At 36.9% G+C, this 8997-nt stretch overlaps 1 pseudogene; it reads left to right on the top strand.

The window, feature by feature from the left end:
* The first annotated feature begins 1532 nt into the window (after positions 1 to 1532).
* Positions 1533 to 6987, top strand: LOC107654620 (trichoplein keratin filament-binding protein-like; annotated as a pseudogene).
* The last annotated feature ends 2010 nt before the right edge of the window (positions 6988 to 8997 follow it).

Here is an 8997-nt window from a genome sequence, read left to right on the forward strand (position 1 = left end):
CCGCCAAATTTTCAAAACGAAGACAGAAAATATAAATGCATATAATTATATGTACACTACCAGCCAAAAGTTTTTGGAAAGTAGGATTTTTAATGTTTTCAAAAGAATTCTCTTCTGCTCACCAAGCCTGCATTTATTTGATCCAAAATACAGCAAAAGCAGTAATATTGTGAAATATTTTTAAAAGAACCGTTTTCTATTTGAATATATTTTAAAAAGTAATTTATTCCTGTGATCAAATCTAGATTTTCAGCATCATTACTCCAGTCTTCAGTGTCACATGATCCTTCAGAAATAATTCTAATATGCTGATTTGCTGTTCAAGAAACATTATTATTATTATTATCATCAATATTTAAAACAGTTGAGTACATTTTTTCAGTATTCTTTGATGAATAGAAAGATCCAAAGATCAGCATTTATCTGAAAAAAAACAAAAACTTTTGTAACATTTATACACTATACTACGGTGGCCGAGAAGTACAAAGCAAATCACAATTCTGAAAACAAAATAACAAATTACAAACGCAAATGCAAGCCTAAAAAACTAAATAACAATTCAGAAAGCACAACAACAATTCAGAAAACATTATAACAAGTCAGAAAACACAACGACAAATCTGAAAACAAATTAACAAGTCAGAAAACACAACGACAAATCTGAAAAATTTGTCGTTGTGTTTTCTGACTTCTTAATTTGTTTTCGAATTTATCGTTGTTTTCTGACTTATTTTGTTTTCGAATTTGTCATTGTGTTTTCTGACTTGTTATAATGTTTTCTGAATTGTTGTTGTGTTTTCTGAATTGTTATTTTGTTTTTTAGACTTGCATTTGCGTTTGTAATTTATTTTGTTTTCAAAATTGTGATTTGTTTTGCACTTCTCGTCCACCGTACTATACCATTCAAAAGCTTGGAGTCAGTATAATTTTTGGGGGGAGGGGGGGATTATACAAATTAATACTTTTATTTAGCAAGGATGCTTTAAATTGATCAAAAGTGATGATAAAGACATTTATAATGTTACAAAAATTTTCAATTTCAGATAAATGCTGTTCTTCTGAAATTTCTATTCATCAAAGAAACCTGAAAAAATTCTACTCCGCTGTTTTCAGCATAATAATAATAATAATAAATATTTTTTGAGCAGCAAATCTGAGTATTAGAATCATTTCTGAAGGATCGCGTGACTGGAGTAATGATGCTAAAAAAATTCAGCTTTGAAATCACAGGAATAACATTTTCAAATATATTCAAATAGAAAGTTATTTTAAATAAAAATATTTCAAAATGTTACTGTTTTTGCTGTATTTTTGGATCAAATAAATGCAGGCTTGGCGAGCAGAAGAGACTTCTTTAAAAAAAATAAATAGTGTATATGTACATATACATATATCATTTTACTCATATCTCATATATAGATTTATATAGAATTATATATTATCTATATAGCCATTATGTAGCTTCACCAGCTAATTACTCTTCAACAGTGATACTATAGAGCTACCACAAAAACTGAAGTTTAAAGACAAAATTCTAAAGATGGCTGTGTTTCTCAGATGCATACGTTCTATGTGAACTGGCTTTTGCATCCAAGGTGATGCTGAAGACAATATATCTATAACAAAGTTACAGACTTTGTTTCATGGCGTTTTAGTATGTCAGCATTTCAGCGGGCGCGAATGAAGGAGGAGAAGCAGCAGAAACTGCAGGAACGCAGGGAGCGTCTGAGGATAATGCTCCAGGAAGAGAGAGACCAGTTGGAGGCTGAGCTCAGAAATGTTTGTCCAGACAGAGCCACACTGACCAGACAGCTGGTGGAAAAAACAGATGCTCTCTGGTCCGCCAGAGAAGAGAGGAGGAACAATGTACAGTATGAACTCCTGTCTTAAAATTATGTTATGGTACACAGTTGAACGTTTCTGATTGATTTGTATTTTTTTTTAGCTTGCAGAGGAGCTGCTGAGGGAACACTGGAAGCAGAACAACCCAGAACTGCGGAAGGTCAGTCATATATCAGTAAAAGAACCTCAAGCAGAAAACTTAACATGTAAGTTAGTTATGAGTATTATTAAGAGGCCGTATGTAAGTTTGAGATCAGCAAGATTTTTTTAAAGGGGTGATATGATGCTATTTTAAAGATCATTATTTTGTGTATTTGGTGTAACAGAATATGTTGACATGCTTTAATGTTCTAGTGTTTTAAGCCATTCAAGCATGAGACAGCACGAAATAGATTTAAATGCGGTATTTACACGCTGTGATAGATCATTTCTGTTCACGCCGGCGGCGCCGCACACGTGAGTAGGCTACCAAATTGATCTTTCTTTCGCGCCTTCATCAGCAAATGCACACAAAAGCACGTCGGAATGACAGTGTTGAGGAGTATCCACGTAAACGAGTATTGTTTCCGATCCGCACTTTACCCCAAACCAGCAGGTTCACGACTTCTTCAACCCCTAATACTGCTCGGTCCCATTGCCGTATTGGCTCAAATGCATAGGCAATTACACTTATTATGGACACAACAGTGCTTTAAAGTTAGTCTTCCTCCATTTCAAAACAAGCGTGTGTTCAAAATGTAAAGAAATGCTTGTATTACTTCACTGGCCATCGGAGCGAACCAACCCCGTGACGTCACACGCGGTGGTACTGCAAGATGGCGGCGCCCTTGCTCCAAAAGCTATAACAAAACAACCTTTTTTCTTTAAAATGGTTACATTAATCATGTTTGTTATATATTTTTTATCAAAGTGGAAATCACTTAACTAAATAATGTTAACTTAACTGACTGCTTCACTTCCACTATGATGCGATTTCAATTTTTCCTTTCTCTTTGGAGTGTTACAAGCTCTTGGTGCATAAAGAAGATCTGTAAAGTTGCCACGTGAGTAGGCTACCAAATTGATCTTTCTTTCGCGCCTTCATCAGCAAATGCACACAAAAGCACGTCGGAATGACAGTGTTGAGGAGTATCCACGTAAACGAGTATTGTTTCCGATCCGCACTTTACCCCAAACCAGCAGGTTCACGACTTCTTCAACCCCTAATACTGCTCGGTCCCATTGCCGTATTGGCTCAAATGCATAGGCAATTACACTTATTATGGACACAACAGTGCTTTAAAGTTAGTCTTCCTCCATTTCAAAACAAGCGTGTGTTCAAAATGTAAAGAAATGCTTGTATTACTTCACTGGCCAACGGAGCGAACCAACCCCGTGACGTCACACGCGGTGGTACTGCAAGATGGCGGCGCCCTTGCTCCAAAAGCTATAACAAAACAACCTTTTTTCTTTAAAATGGTTACATTAATCATGTTTGCTATATATTTTTTTATTAAAATGGAAGTTATTTTCCTAAATAATGTAAACTTGACTGACTGCTTCATTTCCACTTTAAAGGAATTAAATACTTTGAATCAGCAAGGATGCAGCAAAGAGACAGTAAAGACATTCATAATATTACAAAAGATCTCTTTTTTTATTACGGTTTTCATAAAAATATTAAGCACACAACTGTTCAGCATTGATAATAATAAGAAATGTTTCTTGAGCTCCCTTTCTGAAGGATCACGTGACACTGAAGACTGGAGAAAATGCAGCTTTTCCATCACAACAAGAAATTGCATTTTAAAACAAAAATATTTGAATAATTTGAAATGGAAAACGGTTATTTTTCAATCATTTTCAGAATATTACTGTTTTCATACTATTAATTGAATCAATTAAATGCAGCCTAGATGAGCTTAAGAGACTCTTTTCAAAACCATTCAAAAATGTACAGTCTCCAAACATTTGAATTTTGAAAGAAAACAAAAAAAAGAGCTTCACATTTATGCTTTTAAAACCCTCAAACTGCATATTTGTCCTGTTTACCTCAACTGAAAGTGCCTTACTGTTACACAGATTTTTCCTTTTGAGATGAGTCAGAATTTCTGTGGTAATCGACTTAATGCCGTCAATAGTGCTGGAACATTCACCAAGATTTTTTTTTTAATCAAGAACCAGACATGACTGTAAGTTAATAGGGCATGTGATGTGATGCAGGGGAAGTCGTGGCCTAATGGTTAGAGAGTCGAACTCGTAACCCAAAGGTTGCGGGTTCGAGTCTCGTACCGGCAGGGATTGTAGGTGGGGGGAGTGAATGTACAGCGCTCTCTTCCACCTTCAATACCACGACTGAGGTGCCCTTGAGCAAGGCACCGAACCCCCAACTGCTCCCCGGGCGCCGCAGCAAAAAAATGGCTGCCCACTGCTCCGGGTGTGTGTTCACGGTGTGTGTGTGTTCACTGCTGTGTGTGTGCACTTTGGATGGGATAAATGCAGAGCACTAATTCCGAGTATGGGTCACCATACTTGGCCACATGTCACGTCACGTCACGTCACTTCTTCCATGACTGATTTGTAACTCTGAGCTCGGGATTTGGTTCCGAACACACGCAAGCACTTCTGGAGCGTTGTTTAATCCGACATCTCAGTGTCTCAAATGTTTGTGCGTACAGGTGGAGACAGAGTTGTGCAAAGATCACGTTGTGAGCCAGTGGCAGGTTCAACAGCAGGAGAGAAAACAGGTGAGACGTTCACAGGAGGTGTTTAATGCCAGTGCTGCCATGTTGGCTCATGCATGAGCGCTGCCCAGATGAGCGGCATTTAACATTAACATCTTGAGTTTTGTGTTAGAATGACAGTAGCTGCGTCCTTGGAGAAGAAGGACATTTCCTTTTTTTTTTTTTTTAGAAATTGACTTCTTTTTAGTTTAACACGGCCGATGTTCTTTCATGTTATCGCATTGAAATGTAACTGTTCTGTAACGTTCAGGCTGATGAGAGAACTCGGGAGGAGAAACAGCGTTTTGAGAATGAGTATGAGAGGACAAGACGGGAGGCTCTGGAGAGAATGAAAGAAGAAGAGGAGAAGTGAAGACAAGAGGAAAAGAAGCGAGCTGAAGACCTCCGTAAACAGATGGAGGAGCTCCAGCTACGGGAACAGGAAGTATGGAATTACTGTAAAATAGACTTATACTTGTAATGCACAAACAACAACCATGTGACAAAAAACAAATGCCATAAAGATCAAGTAAACTCAACTCTGTGTGTTTGTTAATGTGTATATTGTTTTTTTGTTTTTTTTTTCATTTTTATTTATTTTGTTTCAAGAAAACGAACCTTTTCAAGGTCTATAGATGCAACAAATGTAAGGCTTGCATTTCATTTCTTTCTTTTTCCAGGCTGAGCATCTTAAGCAGGAACAGGAAGCTCTAATGTCTCAATGCTGGGAGCTTGAGAAGCTAGAGGATGAGAGGAAGAGGATGGAGGAAAGCAGGAGGAAAACTGAATTTGGGTAAAATATTTCGGGAAAAAAAAGTTAACTAAAACCAGCTATTAAAAATGTATGTTAATTTAAATAAATCTGAAATACAATATAAATAATAGATGAAAAACAACTAAATAAAAATTATATGTCACCTTGGCTCCTAGCTGAAATAAAAAGTACAAAAATAAATATAAAAAAATATATATATAAAAAAAAATGTAAACTGATATTTAAAAAAAAGAAATAAAACGATTAAAAAAAATGACAAAAGCACATAACAAAATGTAACTAAAATGAAAACTAAAACTATAAAAGTTAATTTCAAATGTGAATAAGAATACAATAGTATGTAAACAGTACTAAATTTAAACTGTTCTGCAGTAGCCTAAAGCCACTGTTCTCTGCCTCCGCAGGCATTTCCTGACTCGTCAATACTGTGCTCAGCTGAAAAGGAGAGCACAGCAGGTGCAGGAGGACTGGTGGGTTACCACGAAAACTGAAGTTTTGCCCTAAAGCTGAATAGAATTTGTCCTGACTGAGTGACTGCAATAGCAGACCGCAAGATCCTGGCAGCACTGCTGGAGGGAGAAGTGGAGGAGCAGAGACTGGAGAAAGCCAGGAGAGAGAGGGCCGTCACTGACGCCGCCTGGATGAAGAGAGTCATAGAGGAGCAGCTCCAGCTGGAGAGGGAGAGGGAGGCAGAGTTTGATGTTTTATATCGGTGAGTACAGTCAGCATGTTTGCTAAGAACTTAAAATGTGTTTGGAACTGGAAGTCAATTTCATACTCTGTTTTTGTTTGCCGCCTGCAGGGAGGAAGCTCAGCGTGTTTGGGAGAAGGAGAGGAGAGCCAGAGAGAGACTCATGCGGGAGGTGAGACAGTGCACCTCATGATAAAGAAACATTTCTTCTTATTATCAGTGTTCAAAACAGTTGTGCTCAATATTTTTGTGGAAACCATGATACTTTTTTTTCAGAATTTTGATCAGTAGAATGTTCAAAAGAACAGCATTTATTCGAAAGATGAATCTTCTGACACTTATGTAATCGTCATGTAATTAATACTGTGTACATTTTTAAGAAATGTAGTTAAATAGCTGACAGTTAAGAGTGCGTTTGGATGCTTTGATATATTTTGAATCAATGTTTGCTAGGTCCTGACAGGACGTCAGCAGCAGCTGGAGGAACGAATGAAGGAGAACAGGCTGGCAAGGGACGAGTCTCTGCAGAGGAGAGAAGAGCTCATCCAGCAGCTGGAGCAAGAGAGACTCACCCGACGGCAGGAGAGGGAGCAGCAGGAGGGAGCCCGCACCACTCGCATGCAGGAGATCAGTGCACAGGTCTGTACAGAGAAACACTACCTAGTAGATTTACTTGGGGTATAAAGTATGGCTTCTAGATGTCTTCAGTTGATGTATTTGTCCAACAGGTGGAGCAGAGGCGCAGGGAACAGTGGGAGGAGCAACGACGACAAGAGCAAGAAGAACTACAAGAGAGGAAGGAGCTTAGACAGCAGGAGGAGGAGCTTCATCTCCATATGTTAATGATTTACATTATGGCTTTGATAAATGATTGTATAGGTAAGTTCTCGATCTTAAATTTCCATTGCACTAGTGCTGAGGTTTGCATGTAGGTCTGTTTTTATGTGTTGACTGATTTGTATAGATGAATTTCAATGCTGACAAGTTTTTCAATAAAGAAAATGTTATCTATTGTTTACTTCATTTATTTATAATTAAGAATTTAAACTGGACAGCAATGTGTGCAAGCAGTAATATAAATATGAAAAAAGGAACACCCAGTCACCAATACAAGAAAGAGATGCGATGAGTAGATTTCTATTATAATTAACACTTGACTATAGTGAGATTTTTAAATTATGTTTACATTTGTGTTCTTGACTGACACGTCGCTTTGGAGTTTAAAAACATTTTTATAGTGTTTAACAGTTATAGTGCGTATCAGTTTTAAGATTAAAAATGCCAGTAGGTATGCTAATTATATCATAGTTAAAGGAATAGTGCACCTAAAAATGAAAATTTGTACTCCCCCTCAGGCCATCTAAAATATATATATAGATAGATAAACATATATAGATAGATATATATAGTGCTTCATCGGAACAGATTTGGAGAAACTTTACATGATTTGTTCAGCAATGGCTCCTCTGCAGTGAATGGGTGCCGTCAGAATGAGAGTCCAAACAAAAATAAATAAACAAATAAAAACATCACAATAATCCACAAATATTTTGGTTTGCACTTCTGTAACCAAATCTGAATTTCTTCTCCCATGTAACATGTCAGCCATATTGCCTCACCAGCTAAACACCTCTAGTGGAGAATTGAACTGGCTAGAGATTGACGGATCAGAGTGGACCTGCTTTAATGTTTTGATAGTGCTTGGAAGGCTCAATGTTTAAAATTTTGGGTAAGATAAACACATGCATGACATACTTATAGTAATTAACAATAAACTTGGTAGGGGTGGGCGATATGACCAAAATCGTATATCACGATATAGTAATTTTATTTCACGGTAACAATATATATCACAATATAGTTATTTTTGCTTTAAATAAGGTCTTAATGATTTGGATCCAATATGCTGTTGCATATGCTTTCTTTCTCAGCTGTTTGTTTTCACTTAAGACCTAAATTACTGTACTGCAAAGATACTTAAAAAGATGGGCATTTTGACACAAGTGTGTGTATTTAACCGGTTAAAGCCTATAAAGCAGCAAAAAATAACTCTGTTCAATACTCCTGCGCTGTATGAGCACCTGCCTCTCTTCAGTTTTCTTTCGCTGCTGATTGCGTTTCAATGGCTTAAAATCACTTGTTTTTAAACCGCAATGCTTAAAAGCGCGTGCAAACAAAAGTTTTCGTGACCACGTAGCACAGCAACGTCACGTGAGCGAATAACCGCGATGGAGACTATAGGCCAAAATCTCTACCGGTTGACAAATTTCTACCGGTATATCGCCCACCCCTAGTTAAGAGAATGCATTTTGGCATACAAAATGTTTTAAAAACATGAACATAAAAAAACAAGCAGACGTAGAAATAATTTGGGATGAGGTTTAGGTCTTTTATTTTTCACTTTATTCATATGGCTCAGTTTCTGATATTAACAAAAACACTAGAGCAACAATTGAAGCTCAAAATTATAAATTAAAGTTTATTTAAAAAATAAACACATTTTCATCTTAACCACAGGCATAGCAATAATATCAATGAGTGGAAGGCCAGTTCATCTAAACAACTACAAACACTCAAACAAGGGGAATTTTAACACTGAGCTGCAGCTCTGATAACACTGAGCTACCAGTCCACTGCACAAACTGTTTGCTAAGACTAACCTGATCAGGCTAGACTAAAATACTTAGAGAGGAAATAAAAAGATCTGCGAAGTTAAGAGCTGCCCAAAACACTGAACTGAATGTACAATATGAGGAACTATCTAAAAAAAAAAACACATCTAAACCATCACAAACACAGTATCAGTATCTGCTGGTGGAGATTGTTCGTCTGCAGTGTATAAAAAAGAAAATGTAATTAAATACTGTACTTTGACCTCCAAATAACTGATGAAATATGAGGTTAAGGTTAATTAACATTTCCTCACTTTAATTATTTATTTATTTTTTTAATGCACACTAGACGTCGACCGATTTTCAGGGCTGATG

This window comes from Sinocyclocheilus anshuiensis, unplaced genomic scaffold, assembly GCF_001515605.1.
Source record: "Sinocyclocheilus anshuiensis isolate Anshui unplaced genomic scaffold, SAMN03320099.WGS_v1.1 scaffold799, whole genome shotgun sequence".
NCBI lineage: Eukaryota > Metazoa > Chordata > Actinopteri > Cypriniformes > Cyprinidae > Sinocyclocheilus > Sinocyclocheilus anshuiensis.